Source organism: Photinus pyralis, unplaced genomic scaffold (assembly GCF_008802855.1).
Source record: "Photinus pyralis isolate 1611_PpyrPB1 unplaced genomic scaffold, Ppyr1.3 Ppyr1.4_LG6, whole genome shotgun sequence".
In the NCBI taxonomy this organism is placed as follows: Eukaryota; Metazoa; Arthropoda; class Insecta; order Coleoptera; family Lampyridae; genus Photinus; species Photinus pyralis.
The window spans coordinates 3256161-3276037 of record NW_022170663.1 but is presented as its reverse complement, the minus strand read 5'-3'; the positions used below and the strand labels follow the sequence as shown (position 1 = coordinate 3276037).

Here is a 19877-nt window from a genome sequence, read left to right as displayed (position 1 = left end):
TATTAAAAGTAACTTCTGGCAATCCTCTGCGATCGGGGTAAACTACCCTAAAGTTTCAAGGAGGGTAAGAAATAAGTTTCAGTTTAGTCAATGAATCAAAACGAATCTTATTTCTTACCCTCCTTAAAATTTTAGGGTATTCTACCCCGGCAACAGAAGGCTGCTAGCCTAAAATTGGTCACTGAGCCAGTGATAGCCTGTAATAGTTGAAAATAGAAAAAGTCTTAATACAGGATGGCGCATCTATAACGAACGTAGATTCTTCTCAAATAATTCTCAAAATCTCTTTATATTTTACCTTAACTTTGTCTATTAGGTAGTCCCTGTTAAATGTCCATGAATTCAATTTCTTTACTCTTTAACCCCAAGTGCCTCAAATTACACCTTCCATAAAACTATTCTTAACTTTCTCTCCCCTATCCACACTCTTCTTAAGTTTTCACCAAATCACTAAAATGTACTAAAAGATCAAACTCAAATTATTTTCATTTTTCCCCTCAACGTTAATTTATTCGCTCAAATCCTCTCAATTCGCCTCCGCCTCAAGTCCCTATAGAGTTCTTTTCAAGTGTTTCCAAATAAGTTCTCTTCCAATTTATCCAAGTTTTCCTCAACTACTCCCCTCACATTCACTAACAACTTCTTGACCAAACTCTCCTTCAGCTTCTTTACGTTATCCATCTGTAAGTTATAATGAAATTAATGAACTTGAGAGGCCTAATCAAATTACTTTCACGTTTACTGCTTGAGTTCCTTTCAAGTCTCCCTAAAGCTCATAGTTTCTATCAAGTTCCTCTTTAAATTATCTTCATGTCCCTTTGTTGCATTGAAGAGAGTTGAACCTTCCTTCTAAAATAGAGATTTTCAGTCTGATGACCTACTTATTTACTTATTACATATTACATCGTGTAATGGCAGATACAGTACCTCAAAATAAGCATAAATTGTTAAAATGAATGTCAAGGCACATAATTGCAACGTGGCTTTAGCACAGACTACAAAGTTAATCTTGCTCGGACACTTTTTCGAAATGTGACCCGACTTAAGGCAGCAGAAACATAGTGAAGTAGCTTGTACTTCCGCTCGATCGCTTGCTGTACCCCAGAATTCGAGCTTCCGTCTGTTTCTCTAAAGGTGCGTATCCACTGGCGAACATATTTGCGAATAGTTTATGAACAGTTCGTGAACCGACAGTCTTCGTCACGATCATCTCACGGCACAGCTCGCAATCAAATCTTTTGAACTTACAGACAGTTGACGGAAGTTTTGGCGAACATAACGTGAACAACTCGACGATCGCGAACTGTTCATTCGTACACTTTGGTAACAGAGTATCAGTGATCGCAGATTTTGTAATGTTACTTTTCTCGCACCGGTAACAACTGTGACTCAATCGCGAATCGATAAAAAAATCTTTTACTATAGGCAACACTCTGATTGCGAACGAAATCCTTAAAATTTCTCTGCCCTCTATGTCTTATTAATTAATGAGCGCCTACAAAATGGCTTCTTATTAACAAAATCAGACATCTTTAATCGGTGATTTGTTTGCTTAATTCCCGCCCTACGAGTCAAAGACGAGTCTGAGCAATAAATCACATTATCATACGACAAACATATGCTACGCTGCAGTCTAGCAATACACGGCCCTCTAAATTTCCACACACATTCTATGATATGCAATGCTTGAAATGCTCTACCGGAATCTCAAAATCTCTAAATTTCGAAAAAATTTAAATGCAAATTAAAGCTACCGTTACAGTATTCTTCAATTTACCACTAAGTTACCATAAAATTCTGCTCAAGCTGTTAACAAATCATTCTCAAGTTCTGCTTCAATTCCCTTTATATTCCTCTGAAGGTCAATTTTCTGCACAAGTGGCTCTCAAAGTGCTCAAGTTGCTTTTAGAGTAATAGTGGAAACATGGTGTCGAAACTTGACGTAAATTCCTTTATCTCATATTTCACTTGATAGACACACTCCTTTGGTGCACCAACAAGTCTATGACGAAAAGTAAAAGGAAACGTTTTCCTGTCCTTCGAGCGAATTTCGAAGTCGAAAACGAATTACCTACATCAGAACAGTAACACAGATTGAACTGAAAGGCGAAGCAGATCCAATAAAAGAGCCAAAGGGCAGACGACTCCTGGTCAAATAAATGAACTCTAGAAAAAAGAGCAAAGTCGATTCTAAAAACGATACAGCTATCAGTCGGCGTCAAAATTATCTTTAGCTAATACCCACGTAAATAAACACATGTAAGTTAAAAGTCAACACCTTATTTTCAGATGAGTTTAAATAAATCTAACTATCGAAAAACATCACACGCTATCTTATAAGAGTGTCACTGACAAAGTGGCGAACTGAAATAAAATCGGGCAGCTGTTTTAAAACGCGAGCGAACGCTCGTGTTGGATGTCACTTTGATATGAAAACAATTTACATGCGGATGTGAGTGTGTGTAGTCTTACATACCTCATCAAATTTACATATGTAAAACAGGAACGTAGGGCTTGAATCTACAAGAAATTGCCTTGTTTTAATCTATATTTTCGTACGAACTTGGGACTCTTGTGTTTTTGATACTTTCGTGATTTCGAACACGATGTTAACCCTTGTATGACACGATTACGAAAAAGTTAAAGCTTACGATTGTATTTGTGTTGTAAATGTTTATATGAACAGGAGTTATCTTTTCACTAAAACATTGTTCATTCGTCGCGTATCTTTTGCTACCATCTCACGTTTGTTTAATTGTAATTCGTGTAAGAATTAGAAAAACAAATTGACACAAGTAAAGAGTATAGATGAGAGAAGAAATGCTCAAAGTATCAGAAATTACACATGTCAGTGTTTTTCAGTAACGAAATAGTTGCTTTAATGTGTTGTGTCAATTTAAACATATGTTATGATTTGTTTCTTCTTTTTCCATTTCATTTCTTACAATAACTGTACAGGGTATTTTTAGAAAAAAGATTTGCGTGATTGGTTAAATAAAATAATAAAATCTGAATGGTAGCACTAAAGGGCAGATAAACAAAACTGAGCCCAAAGCTCGAAAGAATTTTTAAATTATTATTTAAAAAAACGAACCCCCCTCATTTTAAGTAAAAAAAATAGCACAAATTGTTTATTATTGTATATTAGTTTTTATGATACCTATTACTAGAGCTTTTGGAGCTTTGGTTATCCTGAGTTATACTTTATTAAGGGGGGTGCCATTTGAAATTTAAACAAAAATTTTCTTTTTCCGATAAAGGACCTAAAAAAATATGTGGATGTGGAACAGATCTTAGCCTGTGCCTTAATTCAAAATTTTACCGCAGGCGCGATTTAGTTTCTCTGAATAAAATTCGAAAACCAGTCAAATTTTGAACAGACATGGTTATAAGTTATAACAGCGAAATAGTTAAGGTTAAAGGTATAATCGAGGGTATAATGTTACATGAAACAATAAATACTTTTCAAGTACTTTCCAATTCTTCAATTAATATTCCATTTAAAAAAAAAACGTAAGTTTGATACGCCACTGGAATACAACACGCCAGTCGTACCCAGAAATATTTTAGAAAAATGGGGATGGCGTGCACAATTTTGTTCATACATTTTTTTCGATATCTTCTATGGTAAAGGAATTATGATCCGAGGAGCCTTAATTCTGAAATGCAATGGGCTTATTGCAAATTGACCATCCCTTCGTTGAAGCAAAAATTACCGAATTTATTAAATGAATCTGAATTTTTTCTGAAAATTGCCTGCAAAGCCTGCTTTTCTAGCTTTGCTAGCAAAATTAAACACAAATTGACCATAACCAAAGGCTTCTGTAAAGAACATGGGGACTTTTCGAAGCCCTTGAGCACTCTAGGAGAAGAAGTTAAAGATTGCTAAACTTTTAGGGACCCGTAAGTCTTGAACACTTTTAAAACATGTTAAGAATTTTTGGAGACATTGAGGACTTTCAAAAGAATTTAAAAGTTAAATAAGGCCTCTAAAGGCAGGTTTTTCATTCTTCAATTTAACATATCTCCTATACGGATTTAACGGTAACATGAAAAATCGACCCGTAAAAGTTTGTAAAGACCCTAAAACTTCTATATCTTTTCGGGCCGGACTTACAGACTTTAAACACCCTCGTATCCCCTTATATTTCGTTAAAGGTTTTACCGACTTTTCAAGATAACGGATATATACCTTTAAATATTATAAAAAAGCCGGACACTAAAAAGCCAGTAACATGAAATTCTAACGCTTACCAAAGAGCAGTGGAGGCCGTTGAAAGTTTTTAAAGCACGGTTCTTAAAGTGAAAAGGGGCTACTCATTGGATATTGTTAAAAGTCCTTAAAAACATCCTAAAAGCAATATCTTAAACCCTTTAAAGAACGTTCCTTTGGATACTTTTAATAAGTTTCAAAGAGTAAAGGCTTTCAAGGCTCCTTGGAGGCACTTTAAAACCTTTGGAGGCAGAGGGACTAATAAATATTCTAAGGTCCGATTTGTTATGTTTCGTTTTCACTTATCTGACAGATAACATGCTATGTTAATACTGTAGCGCGTATACCAGACATCGGGGCGCCAGCGGGGGTCATCCAGTCGATAACAATAGTAATCGGTGATAATGATAAGGAATGAATTTGTCTTCTAGACTCTTCAAGAATATTCAGTGATTTTTTCTAGAAACTTTTCGTTTGCTATAAAAGCACATTAAAGTTTTTTAATAACAGTTCCAACATCGATGCCGAAGTGATTAATACTAAAGCTTGTGCTCGAATGTAATAAATTCATCTGTTATAAATTTCTGTACAAGACACTCGTAATATAAATTAAACGGTAACAAAGAAATTGACTCCTCTTAGGAGATTTTGGAAACAGTTAATGACCCATCAGGGTCTTAATGCAGAGCATATTAGGACTTTCAAACACGTCAAAAGCGAATTAAAGATCCATAACCTCTATAAGATCCCTGGAGATACTTGGAAACAGTTGAAAGCTTAAGGAACGAAATTTTCATGTTTCATTTAGTAAATACATTTGTTTCCATGGAAATTACTTGCTAGATAGATTTAAAGTTGGCATGAAAAATCGCCCCTTGACATTTTTTAAAGGTTCTAAAATCCTTAGTATTGTTCTATTTTGGAACCTTAACTGTCGTTCAAAATTCGAAACTAGCTCTCTTAAACAGTATCACAGGATTTTAAGACCTTTAAGACTCTTAAATATCGGTGAAAGGCTCTAACGGGAATTCTCGGTCTCATAAAAGCTTTGCTCTTGAAGAGAGAAGAATTTTCGCAAGAAAATAATTTTTTCAAAAAAAGGCGATTTTGATTGGAAAGAGGAAAATTTACACGTCTGCTGTCAAGCCCCTAAGCAGGGTTGCCACCCCTTCAATAATTTTAAATAAACGTGGGATCGACACCTCATTGGAAAGGGCTCTTAATTTCCTACACGCGTGTGGTTTTTTTTTTCAAATTTGAGCGCTTTTTTTTCCTATAATAGATCTCGGCAGAAAGAAGAGAGCGAAGGATTGTGTGAGAGAAAGAAGTAGGTCACTTCTGTTGGCACTCACCAAGTGCCACTTTCGAATTGTTTTCTTCTGTCAATTGTAATTTACCATGGATTTAAGATTCAGACCTTTAGGTTTACATAAATGGAATAACAGTACCTCATATAAGGCGGTCATGACGTCGATTAAAAATCGAAAAAATTAGGCTGGAGAAAACTCTTCTTACAGTGACAATGATGTAGAAGATTAAGTAAGAGAAATGTATATGGGAGTTTTCCGCCAGATAATTTTTTCTTCCACTAACTGCTTTTAGTGAGAAATTCACAAGTGCAATCCGCTTTGTTGAGTAAATCAACACCGGAACTTTACAGTAATTCTTTTCAGCGTAACAAAAATATACTGGCGCGCTTAATTGGTTGGTCCACGTACGGTTGTTTTAATCTCCCTAAAGACCGCGTTTTATTCGACGTAAAGGGACCCGAAAAGTCTTTAGAGCTTAAGAGTTTAATTTTTTATGTAAACTACTTTTGTGTATATCACTCTGTTTGACTGCATTGTTCAAATTGGTTTGACTAAATTACTGCAGAAATGAAAGGATGCATGCCTGTTTGGCAGTGTACTTTTACTCAATTCAAACTTACTTGATGAACGAAGTACTGGCCAATAATTATGAGCGTTTAATTATCAGCAATTGCAATCTATGAGTCGTTTACTTTTAAATAGCAATGAGATATTTGGAAGGATAATTTAATATGAAATAAAAAGGTTTCATTCACACGTGCTATTTCAAATATCTTAGTAGGTATTTTGAATGTTACACATGTACATAGAACATGTCAATTAACAAAACTTATAATGAACTAACACTAATGGAATTGCAATACTCAATTAATATCAGAAAATTTATAAAAGGAAAAGTTGTTGACAAAAGTGTATTCCAAAAATGCATTTTACAAACAGGGGGAAACCTCATCAGTAATTAGGTAAAACACTAAAACGGAAAATTTGCATAATTCAATATGCAAATTTGGATCGTTTAGCGGAAGATTAACAAGTCGTCTTAATAGCAGAAAAAAGGGAATCCGCACTGTTCGGCTACCTGTTGAAATCAATCATGTCGAGGCTATAAAACGTATATATACTAATTAAAATGGTAGCGAATGGGGGTGTAACGGTGAAACATCGGTCAGGAAAAGGGAAGGCATGTGGCGTGAACAGGAAGTAGAAGCGGGGGTGTCGTAAATCAGGGTGGTGTAGTGTAGGTGCACGAGACTAATTGGGTCCCGTCTGGTCCTGGCGCCATCGAACCCAGGCACTCCCTTATGGGCAATGTCCATTTTAAAGCCGCGGATCATTTATATCTATCAATTGAGTCAAACTGACAGCGGCGTATATCGAATGTGAAGACCCCAAAGGGTGTTAACATCGACTCTTTTTAAAACGTTTGTTTTTGTTTCTTGCGTTCGGATTAAATGTCACGTTCGAGAATTACCCTGCGCCCCTTTTTTTTCGTAATAAAACGGCATTAGTAAGAAAGGTCGTTAAAATAATAACAGCTATCTACCTAAACAGTTAAAAACAACAGGCAACATTCAATTAGGCATTTGATCGAGAGAGGAAACTTGCAATTTGCTACGAAATGAATTTTATACGTGTTCCATTATCGCAAAGTTGCGTGCTTTTTGTATAATTTGCAAAACGTAGTATTAAGTGGAATCATGTGGTTCTACGTTAATTGCCTTTTAGTTAACAATGCGTCATTTTGCTTTAAATAATCTTCAATTACTAACAGAGATTGAATTCCTTCATTTCTCACATTCCTATACAGGGTGTTGTACTCGAATCAATAATAAGTTGCAGCTACTAACTTAAAGAGTTTCTGTATCCCAATCCCAAATCCCACCAGTGGCCATTTATGCATGAAGCATTTGATAATCATTCAAAAGACAAACATTTAAGAAAAAATACGTGCGATCTTGACATGATTTGGGATGCAGAGGGTCTACATATAAGGAAACTGTTCTTTCAAATTAGAAATTCATTTGACATTGTTACACAAGTTATCATAGAACATTGCATTTACACCCTTATCAATAATGCATGAATTGCATGTAGGTATACGATGAAAATGCGATTCCAGCTAAATGAATGCAGCAATTCTGTTTTTGAGCACTTTGATTTGTAGACTGTGCATTTACCTATCATTTTGGTAGCACTGATCCAAGAACATACCCAATCTTCATAACTGAACCACAAGAAATAAACAAATGTTAAATACTCCTGCACACAAAAGTTACGCCCGAAAAAAAGAGGAAGGGAGCACAAATCGCATTCTTTCTTCCAGTGGCGTAACTTCATTTTAGGGGCCCGTCTTCAAAAGTATTTGGGGGCCCCTTCCCTAACGCTTAATTTAACCCCTTGGATTTCTAATGACAGCCATCTCACAAATATAAATTAAAGTTCACTAGAAATACACCCCAGAAGATTCGGATTCTTTAACAAAGATAGCACCCTCATATCGATTTTAACCAATTTATATCTTCGCTGCCCTTGGTTTTTTTTTTGCTTTTCCCTTATAGGTCCAACTTTGGCATTTTCGTCCACTCTGACATGTCCGATTTCAAAATTTCAAATACCATTGGCGTATATAAAGACACCGCTGGAGATACATTAACCTTTAAATACAGTGCTATGTTAGTCTGTATATGTAGAAAATACTGTCGTGATTAAGTCTAAGGTTACCGTAGCCGGGACCTTCAGATACCTTCTGGATTGTATGCAATAATAATAATGAGGATATAAAATTTAAAAAACTCCTCGTCTTCACAAGTACTTTACCAGGGGCGGACTGGCACGGGGGGGGGGGGGGCGATTGCGACTGCACCAAAATTTCTCGAGAAAACACTTTTCCTTATTAATTTGGGTGCGTAGAATCCAAATCAATTTGTACTTTTTCGATCAGACTTCTCAATCAAAAGTTATAGACTAGAAACAAATTCAAAGGGCTGTAACTTTTGAACTAGTAGCCCAATCTTGGAACTGTTTGAAATTATGGATTCTACAGGCCACATTCTATAAGAAAATTTTTTTTCCGGGACGATCTGAGACAATGTTTTTTTCGGGGCTCAAAAAAAGGCAGTGTATAACCAGGGGCGCACTGGCCCGGGGGGGCGGGTGGCGATTGCCACCTGGCCTGTAGATCATAATGGCCCGTTGGAAATTTATAAGTATGTGCTGTATTTAGTTTCTTGCACTATTAATAAATTATTAACACGTTTCTCTAATTGGGGTTGATGTTAGGTTGTTAAAAAATTCTGTTTTAATTGAAGTGTTTTACAATGAATTTATCATTTTTTGTCGTAGCATGAAAGTGCTGAAATACAATGATAGGCGACGCACCTCGTGTGGATTGTATATTTTGTTACTTTTAATTATCAGCTGCAATTTTAAAAAAAACTGTATGGTAATTTATTTTCGAGAAAGGAGTACTTGTACTAAAATGTTTTGGTGCACCTCAGAGCTAAACCCCCCCCCCGCCACCATCATTACTACACTAATACTGTAATGGCCCGTAACCTATGCAATTCCACCTGGCCCGCAGTTACCCAGTCCGCTCCTGTACTTTACATTTGTCATCTTCGACCGTAGCCGACAATTTGAGTCTGTTCTTTTCGCTGAAATCAACAGGATCCTCGGAATCAAACACCTGCCAACTACCGCATATCCCCCCCCCCCCCCCCTAACAAGCATAAAATTATCTATCGGCGGTCTTCGTTGAAAAAGTGTGAAAACTTATGTGTCGATGGACAAAAACTAAAAGTCTCTATACTGTACTATGTATTAGGTGCCCTTAGCCCTTCTGTTAGAGTCACCATTAATAAATACGTACCTACTAGTAAAATAATGAATGTTGCAGACAAATAAGTTTCTAAAACAGTTGTCATTACTAGCCCCCTTCATCATTATTACAAGTTTTTATGTAACAAAAGAGAAAGATATACGGCTTGAAACCGTAGAGATAACATATGATGTTAATTAGCCATAGGAGATATATCTCTTTCAAGATCAATTTCATAATCGTCGTAAAAAGTGACGGGCAACTGTCATCTTTAGTCGTTCGTTCCAACACATACAGCAGGTGTTACCACTTGGAGCTTTTATGAAACATTGGGAACCAAGCATCCGTTTAAATAAAAACACTTTTAAGAGAAAAAAAACGAGCGTCACTTAGTTAATCATATGTTTACATCCCATTTAATAAATAATCCAATAGTTTTTTATTGCCCCCCTTTAATTTATAATCAGCGCGTAACTAAATAAAATAAACGTATCAGATCGTGTAAGTAGAAAACGAGTAAAATATAAGCGTCTAAGAATCAATTTAAAGTTAAAAGTGGATTGTGCAACTTAGCTGGAGTTCATTAGCAACCTACATGGTTGGGCTGCCTGATAAATGCCAGTTTGTCCGCCATGATTTATGCGATCATGTGTATTGCAATTATACACTACTCGAAGATTTAATAAACTGAGTAATAGGGCTTTGATTTATTAACTTTATTTTTAACGAATGATTTTTTATTTCGTATCGATTTTTAATTGCTTTTAAATTGTAATTTTTAGAACAAATTAAGCTCGCTAATTTATTGGCGAATATCGATCGATTTTCGCAAGGAACGTCATAAATAATATTGCAGTTTGGTGTATAGATTGCGAATGACATATGTCCTTTGTGGCGCCAGGGCTGAACTAATAAAATTAATGGCCTGCTGTAGCAGCAAAGCGAATTTTGGTTATGTGTGAAGGTTAATCGACGGGGGATTGTCATTTGATACACACAGCTTTGTTTTTATTGGCGATTAGTGTTCAATTTATGGTTGTCTTTTGCCACGAAAAGATCGCAAAGAAATCACGTTCTTTGGGGGTATATCAGTAGGATAAAATTAATCCTTAGTAGATCACCCTGTTGTTTTAGGTAAATTTATAACGGCGCATACTCCGTTAATTGCTTTCCACTGTCAACCAAAATTGTCAATGTGGGAAAACACGGTTTAAAAAAGAAATTCATTGGCAAATTCGTATTCATAACTTTTGATTGAGAAGTCTGATCGAAAAAGAACGAATTGTTTTGGATTCTACGCACCAAAATTAATAAGAAAAAGTGTTTTCCCGAGAAATTTCGGTGCAGTCGATTTTTGGTAAAAAAAGGAAGGTTATACACTGCCTTTTTTTGAGTCCCGTATTCATGCTAAATTTGATCCGTACCTAAATATTTTATCTTTACCACATGATGAATTACTGGTACATTCACTTGTTCAAAATATATGTGAATGCTAAATAAAGTTCTCTGTAACTAAAGAAATGGTATTAACTGCAAAACTTTCCAACAAAATGACCAAAACTCTTTGTTTGGATTCGATCCTTATCAATAAGTACATACAAAATCTATTCAATCTGATGGTTCGCACGGGTCGATTCTTTTAGGAATATTAAAATTATTTCAAACAAAATTTCTTAAACAAATGAATCGAACGTTATACAAACCAAAGAATTTAAACATGGCTAATATCTTCTGGTAACAATTATTGATCTTATATTTCCTAAATAGCGCTTCCTTTAGAAATATGGAAACAGACAGCTTCGATGCTACAGTTAACTGATGAATGCAAAACAAAAATGTCCTATTGCGCACCTATTGCGAATCCGAATAGACCGGCTTCAATTTCGCGAAATTAATACTCAAGATCGTGATTATGCATAGGAATAATTTACCAATGCTTAGCCGTGTTGTAATTAACTAGATCTTGTTGCGGATAAATGCACACGTTAATTGATTTGGCAATCCGAAAAAAGAGTTGTTAGCTATCCGAAACAACTTCTGTGTTTATCTATCAGTGTATTTACTTGTACTTTGGTTAAATTTTATCACTCGTAACTAAACGATCTTGCTACGAATGCCTGCTATAAATAAAAAGTGTTTCTCTGTGCCCGAATTTACTGTAATTCGTTCTTCGCACGCAAAAATACTGAGTAGGTAACCAGCAATTGGTCACGAACCCGAAATTTAGGGGTTTTCGCCACTTAATATGTTTTTACCATAATTCTTTACCACTATGGGATAGATTTCACTTAATAAATGCATGTTCTGGTTCTTGCAATAGCACCACGAATCTTCTCACATACACGAAATAAAATCTCTGATACAAAAAATGGTACGCACCTGCTTTTATAACTTCGCTAAGAATTCAATTCGACCGCACTTAAAATGGTACGCGATGCTTCACGAAAATCAACTTAGAATAAACGATAATAAACGATAGAAATCGCACAAACAGTGTACATGATCACTCGCGAACTCAAGAAAAAAATTTCTTTTTAACGCACCCAAATCATACGTGTCAACTGTTCAAAAGTCTAACTTAGTCTGACGAAAGTATCTCTTTATCTCGTTTATTTCGCACCGCGAACTTTTATCGAAAGCGTCACCTTGTTAATGCCAGATATACTTTCGTTCACATTTGCTATGGAGCGGTACACTTGGAAATAAAATAGAAATTCGAAAAAAATACTTTTTTAATTCAAAACCACCTGTTACAATGTGTTATTGTAATTTTCGTTTCTTATCAGAAATTAGGAATTACACGAGATGATTCGTTTTGAAGTAAACGCACTGTTTATATTATGGTTTTAGCAAAGGCACTCTATTTTAACCATTAGATAGTGACCAATCGGTCTGTTTTGTTCTTCTGCTACGAAGAAACTATGCGAATTTGCATAATTGGCCATACTACTTCTTTTGAGGTGCTCAAGTGGTAGAATAAAGAAGTACTTCTCCATTCAGTGAGAGATGGAAAAGATTTCTTTAAGTGCCGAGGTAAGAAATACTGTCGCATTTCCAAATCGGTGCTGTACGTTTTTCTACTATCATTATAACGGCTGTTATTTACGAAAAACGATTTTTCTATTCATCGATCTTCCTAAAAAACTAAGACCGATATTTCAACTTTTTTGAAGTACCAACGCTCTTTCATCCTATCGAGAATTTGTTAGACTTCAACTACAAAAGCAACATTTCAGCTATTTTTTACCAATATGGCTGATTGACTACAGAGGAGCCTTAAGCTATTATATCGTTGGTCTAGCGCACACAGGTGTTAAGGGATATTTTTTGCAACATGAGTTAAATCATTGAATAAAATAGTGTTTTTATTCAATGGTTAAATGCATTAGGTAATGAACAAGTTAAGGGTTTATTTAAATTTTTTTAATTGTATTATCAAACAGTTGTGTACAGTTTACAAAAAAAAAATAATTCGTTGAAAAACAAAACTTATTTTAATTAATACAGCAATTTTATTTATTTTTGTAAGTTGATATGCAAATTGCCTATTTTTCACTTAGCACCTTTGTGCGCTAGACCAACGATATACGGTTTCAAACGTGATTGAACAACATTATTTAAAGTAAGAGAGCAAAACTATCCCCAAATATGCCCGACAACGCAAACCATATTCAGCCCTGTGCTGTATCAGTAACGTTAAACTTAACGTGCAGGCTATCTGTAGAAAACGTTGTTTTGCCCATACTAAGTAATGCAAAATAACGTTTTTTGGCAGACAACCTGCACGTTAAGTTTGACGTTTCTGATAAGGGTTGATTATGTACTTATGTAGAAAATAAGATTAGTGACACTGACAATAGGATGCGACCCCATTTTTTAAAATTCTGATTGATAATAACATCGTTTAACCAAATGGTCATTTATGGACGACCTATTTTAATGGGGAGGAGAGTCTGAGATAATGAGAATCACATCGTGGTTATCGGAATCAAAACGTGAACGCCCTTGTTGAAGCGATAAAAACTGTTCTGGTTTACCTCGGGGTTTAACGTTACCCGACCGTTAAGCTTTCAAATAAACAAGAGTCAAATTGATCAAGGATGCGCCACTTCATCTAAGTTTACAACAATTTACGGCGTAACGATAAACCTAGAGACATCGTAAATTTTCCCCAATTGTCACCGTAAGTTAACCAAATTCGAGCTCATTTGCAACATTCACGTAATTGCGATTTGAACAATTCGAATGGTTCCTAGAAGCCGGAATTACAATAGTAATATAAATTATAACAATATGTCAAACGAATTGGAACACCGAAGAGGAGGGAAGCTGTACGACAACAAGAACGACGCACTCGCCTAACACCCTTGATAAATTGCCAGAAAACGACAAAACAACGCAATTATTTAGCAACATCATCATTTCAACGTTTTCTAAGAACTCTAACTTAAACAAGGTAATTAAAAATGCTTGTTCTAAAGCGCCTTGGGTGTCCTGGCGTCGAAAGGACAGCTTAGATTTATTTATATAAGTTTTTTTTCCCTCTTCGTACGCTGGTCCTTCGAGCTGTCCGCTGAAAGATGAATTGGATTAATGCGAATGAGTTAGCAAACGGACGTGCTCGAGCAGGTGTAAGCATCAGTAAATTAGTTAGAAAATAGCAAAATTAGTTCGCCATAAACTAAACTACTTGAAAGTGATCTAAAACCAAAAGTAAAGCATTTATTATTGTGTTGTGGCATTTATTTACTAAAGTGTGTTACTTATACGAGGTGGCAGTAAATAAATGGCATGACTTAAGAGACGCATTCCGAAAGTGAGTGGATGCTCGGGTAATTTGTCTGCAACTTGCGCAGGAATTAACCGTGTGATTGAAGGGCGAAAGTGTTTGGTGTGACGTTGCGCTCACAAATAACTCAACTGAAATATATGTATTGGCCCGTTTCGTGAAAGGTGGCCGCGTTCGTTTATGTACACATTTTTTTTCATAAACCGTCGTCAAATATCAACATTACTATATGTTCCTGTGATAATGACAAATATTGCTCTCCGATATTCGGCTGTACTATTTCTGAAGGTGACCAACGTCGAAAAGCATCTGCATTCTTCCAAGCATTTCTGAATTTAATTTTTGGCTCGCGTGTACTACCTGAAAAAATCCAAAAACTGGATGTGTAACCAACGTAGTTTCTTTGCGTTACAATTTAGCTCATAGTCATCGACAGAAAACCTACCCATCTACCACAAGCAATTGTTCATAAATTGCAAAGGCATTAATCTCTTGTTCTTTTTAGTGAAACATTACCTTTAGATAAAATTTGTGTCGGCACTTTCCGTAGATGTAAGTGTGGATTACATTTTTTGTGGAGTGTAGTATGCTAAAAATGTCTGATCTCATTGAAAATACTTACTGGGAAAATTCAAAAAGGTGCACAAAATGTATTATAAGCAAAGGGCGAAAGAGGGATAATAAAAATTGTTTAATGAAAACTGACCGTCCACTAAATACTTGGATCCTGCGAACTCAATTTACTTAAAATTAAACATAGGGGCTGCAGGCAAGGATGCTATTGGGTTGCAAGTTTTTAAAGGAAGGGAGTTGATTCAGAAAAAGGAGGTTCTTACTATAAGATTTAAAATATCGTTCAGGCAAATTGAGGAATCCAAAGTATTCAAAGAGGTAAAGTAAAGAGTGGATAAGTAAAGCCGTATATGGGCCCACTTTGGCCTACTTTTATGCGTATGCGCCAAGTTCAAGGGGCGATTCGGTTCTGTTAGTTGACGGAAACAGGTCTGTTTATCACAACGAACCTGATTCTGTTAAACGGCCTATTGAAAAGGGGAATTTCAGTTTCAGATAAACAGACCTGTTTCCGGCGCAAGACCCAAAAATCGCCCAACCAACCTGTTTCTAATAAACACACCTATTTATTGATTCGAGTGGCTAAAGTGGGCCAAAATCTACTGTAAAGAATCAAGAGTGCATCACGATACAATCTATATCAAAAGTTAAGCGACAAAAAGGAGAAGACACTGAATTTTACGCATCGGGAAAATCATACATAATCTCCTAAATATTCAAAGAGCAATTTGAAAAATAAAGAATCAAAAGTTCATAGCGCAACTGGGAACGCAATCTTGACCTATATGAAACTTAGAATTTTCAGTTATACAATTTGTTGTAGATCAGGAACGGATTTTATCCCTTCCCACGGTAGGTCCATCAATGACAATTTTTGGGTGAGACTTGAAATAAATTGTAATCTTTTAATACGTATAGAGTATAAAACCTTTTCGTGTAGGGGTGTAAATAAATATTTTCAATTCAAGGGAAGTCGATGAACATTTATCATGTGAAGGAGACTAGGAGATTTGTGTCAGCGAATGGACTTGGACGTATCCAGTAACTGGCTCCAGATCATACCATGCCTAAATATGGAAGAAGAAAAGGAAAACGGACCACATATTGGTGGGACGAGGAGGTAGAGGCGACAAGAAACAGCTGCATATCAATAAGGCGAAAGGTTGCGAGAGCGGGAAGGAGAGCCGACACCAACAGAGATCAACCGACTTAAAAACTTACATAAGGACGCAAGAAACTCTTTAAAAAGAATGATATGTGTTACAGGTCCATTTTTAGTTAAGTTTTGCTTTAGTTAGTTTGATTTTTAGGTTAGGAATTTGTTTATTTTGTTTTGATTTTCATCACATAGGCGTGCCTATTTTCTTAAATTTCTTCTTTCGATTTCTTCGCTTCTTTGGATTCTTGCTCTCTTCTTACAATTGTATTTACCCTTTCACGCTTTAAACACTTCTTCTTTCCTTACTGTTTTCACTATTCTAATTTTCGAAGCTTATGTGTACTATTTTTTTCCATGTTACGCCTCTGGTCCGCTTTCAGTGTCATCTATTGTCAGTTCTTGTAAACCACGCTATTTTCCCGCTCTTTTCAAAAATCTATTCTTCTTTTCCCGCTGACTTTTTATGTTCCTTAATTATTGGTATTACTGTTCGTTTTTTTCAAATTCTTCTACGTTTCGTTTCCGTTTTTGGTCAATTGTCAATTGTATGGTGTGCTTGTGAGGTGCGGAATTTTTGCAGCCGCTTTTATCCGACAATTTTGGGATTTCTACCCTCGTCCTATAGTCTCCACTCATTACCAGGAATTGGTATTTCTTCCTTGGAAACCCTATTTTGGGGATTAAGAGTGGAAGAGGAAGCGCATTTGTATTTGTGAAGTTATCTACAACCAATATATTATATATGTTACCCTTGCTCGCCGGATTTCAACCCTTGTGTAAGTATTTTTGTTGTCTGTATCCTTTTCTATTTCTTCGTTGTCTCTTAGGATCCGAGCTTTATTTCACCGTCCACCAATTTAATTGAGCCTACATATCTATATATTGTCTCTACGTTAAGGCCCACACCATCTCGTAAGTAGCCTTTTTGTGATAGTTGTAGCTCGTAATGTTAGGTTTTTGTTCTAGGGCCTTGTAGTTCTAGTTATTTCTTGTCTATACTTGTTATACGTACCTATCTACTACTAAGAAATCTTCGTCTTCGTCCATCTCCAGTCTTCAGTCGTCCGTCTTCAATCTTCAGTCGTCGTCTTCAGTCTTCAATCTTCTTTCGATACCCCAAAATTTCTTTTTCCTTGTTCCCTTCCACCCGCATCCCTATCCTTAATCTACCCCGTATTTAGCCACTGGTCTACCACCGCCAAGTCCGCCGAACAACTGCTGGACAACTTCAGGAGCCACAACAGCTAAGTTCAAGTTTTCAAGTTACCTATATACCTTAAAAAAAACCGTTAAGTTTATTGAAAAAAAAACCATCACATTAATTCAGCCACCCTACATCATAATAAGTAATTTAGTCAGATTTTATTGTTTTACTGTGAGACGAGATCTCGTACCGTTTTCTTATTTTGCCGTTATTTCCCTGTTGTCATTCCGTGCCATTATCAATCATCATCATTCGCCCTACAATATCTGTGTTAAATTCTTGATTTCCTTGAAGAATAAATACCTTTTCTTTCCCGCTATCTTTCTCTATTTCTTTTTTTATAGTTTTACCCCTGCATTTCCAGACCAACAGGAGCAGGTTTCTAATTTTTTTCCTGTACGGCTTGGAACTATCGAAAAATTAGTGGCGCCTAAATTTTCGGAGCATTTATAGGTATTTCTGTCAGGATCGTCGAACCACCCCTACCACCGAGAGCAGCTGGAGCCGTAGTGCTGGGTTTCTTATTTCCTTCTAGTTTTCTTCGTCACATATGTAAGAAGAAAAGGGCCAGCTGGAAAAAACTGCGAAGATCTCGATAACGATGCATGGGGGGAGAGCCTACAAAACGTGACAGGCAAGATAGGAAAAAGAGGCAGAATAGTGGGCCACCAGGAAATCATGGAAAAGATTGACAGACTTTTTCCGATGCAAGTAAAAGACCATACTATCAAACAAGGGGACAGAGAGTCAGAAGAAGACTACCCTAAAAAAGTGAGCACAGACGAGATAAAAGAAGCCGCTAGGAAGATGTCAAGGAAGAAGGCACCCGGGTCAGACGGGCTCCCATCAGAATTTGTGTTTAAAGTAGTAAAGTTCTTATTCCAAAAAAAGACCCGGGGCCAATGACGCCCATATCCCTAATAAGCCATCTGGGAAAACTGCTAGAAAGAGTTCTGGTCGAGAGAATAGAGAAATACTCTAATCTATCCGAGGGAGAATATGGTTTCAGGAAAAAAAGAGGCACTAAGGAAAATTTAAGACATAGCGCAAAAAGTCCTGAGACGCTCCCGGTACACTAGGGAGGTGACAATTATTGCCTCCCTAGACGTACAAAATGCTTTCAACTCGATCCCGACGAAGGTCATCATGGAAGAACTGGGAAGAAAGGGTATATCTGGCTACTTGAGGAGAGTGGTGTATAGTTATCTCAATGACAGGAAGAACGTAGGGAAATTACCTAGAAAATTACCGTCTGGGAAGGGTTACCTTTTTGTGTGCAACGGAGGAGTGCCACAAGGGTCAGTGTTAGGACCACTCCTGTGGAATATTGCGTACGACGGGTAAAAGAAGGATGGAAGCGAGGTGTGGGGCAGCTCTAGGAAAGTTAGGGAGTTAGTAGACAGGTTACAAAGAAAAATGGCGCTGCGAATAGCGGCGGCTTACCGCATTGTATCAAATACAGATCTGTTCGTGGTGGCAAGCACACCCCCACTAAGATTGAAGATCAGCGCGAGGTTCGAGGGTAAGAATAACAGGGAGGTCTTTAACGTGTGGGAAGCAGAATGGCAGGCCCGATGTTACTGCCAGCTCATCGGATTTTCACATCGCCGTTAGCGGCAGTGTTGCATAGACCATTGGATGTCTTGCCAGTTGGTCTTAAAAATGTGGCGTTATCGTATAAACGCTACACCACCCCCTTTCTAGTGACGAAGTCACAAAATCACTTGCATTCCGCTTCTTGTGGTTTTGACGACTGGGGCTGTTATCTGTGGTACTGTGTTGCTGACCGCGGATGCTGAATTGTTTGGTTGAATTCGGTTTAATTAATCGGTTTCTATGAACACGGGCTCTGTCTCGTGAGATGATGACTTCTTTCGGTCCTTCCTGTAAGCTGATGAGTTTACTGTTTCTCTTCTTGCCTTCGGATGGTTCTTCATAAGGTGGTTGCAGGGATTCCTGTGGGGTGGGCTCTGTGGAAACCTGATAGATGTTGTAACAGGTGAGATTCAAATTGTCTTCCTTGGTCGGTGATTACTCGAAGTGGTGTCCCATATTATGCAATCCAGTACGTTAGGAACGCTTGGGCAACGATGTCAGCTTCGATGTCTTCTAGTAGTACAGTCTCTGGCCAACGGTCGCGTCGATACCTTTTGCCTTGTGATACCGGGAGTTGGCCTACCAGACCGAGTTGGACGTGTTCGAACCTGGAATCTGTCGGTGGGAGTCTGTTGCGGTCTGGTTGAGGTGTGTCGTTTGAGTTGCATTGCATATTTCGTCCACAGACCTGGCTGTGTCGTCCAGGCTGGCTCTTGTATGGCGAGGATGGCCTGGATGTTTGTTGGCAATCTACTGGACCGAGTTGGGACTAACCCGCAAGCTAGGTTCTGTAAGTGCCGGTGGAACTGTGATGGCAAACGAGTCCTTTACTCCTGGCTGACGTCTTAGGACCAACTCCCTCCTTACTAAGTATGTCTCTCACTTCTGCTACGTATCTCGGTTCCAAATTGCAAGCTACCAACCCGTAGCGTGTTTCGTCACTAAGAATGTCAGAAATGATTTTCTACCTGGGCAAACCATATCTCGGGGTCATCTGACCAAGTGCCTGCTACTTCTAGCATTGATTCGTTGGTGTTTGGCATCTTGATTGCAGCTTTTAATTGACGTTTCCCTCGCGAGTTAAATTTTTTTTTAAATATTCGCGGTGAGCTGGCTGATTGTTCTTTTGTTGCGGGCTCACCAATTTATAGTGTGTGGTGAGATTCCGCCGTTGAGTACCGGGATTGAAGAAGCTTCGACGTGGGCTTCTGTTCAG

At 37.3% G+C, this 19877-nt stretch overlaps 1 protein-coding gene across 6 annotated transcripts in view; it reads right to left on the bottom strand.

Annotated features, from left to right (window-relative positions):
- Window positions 1–19877, bottom strand: part of LOC116173164 (ankyrin repeat domain-containing protein SOWAHB) — a 118185-nt gene that overhangs the window by 23741 nt on the left and 74567 nt on the right. The gene's annotated exons all lie outside the window — the stretch shown is intronic.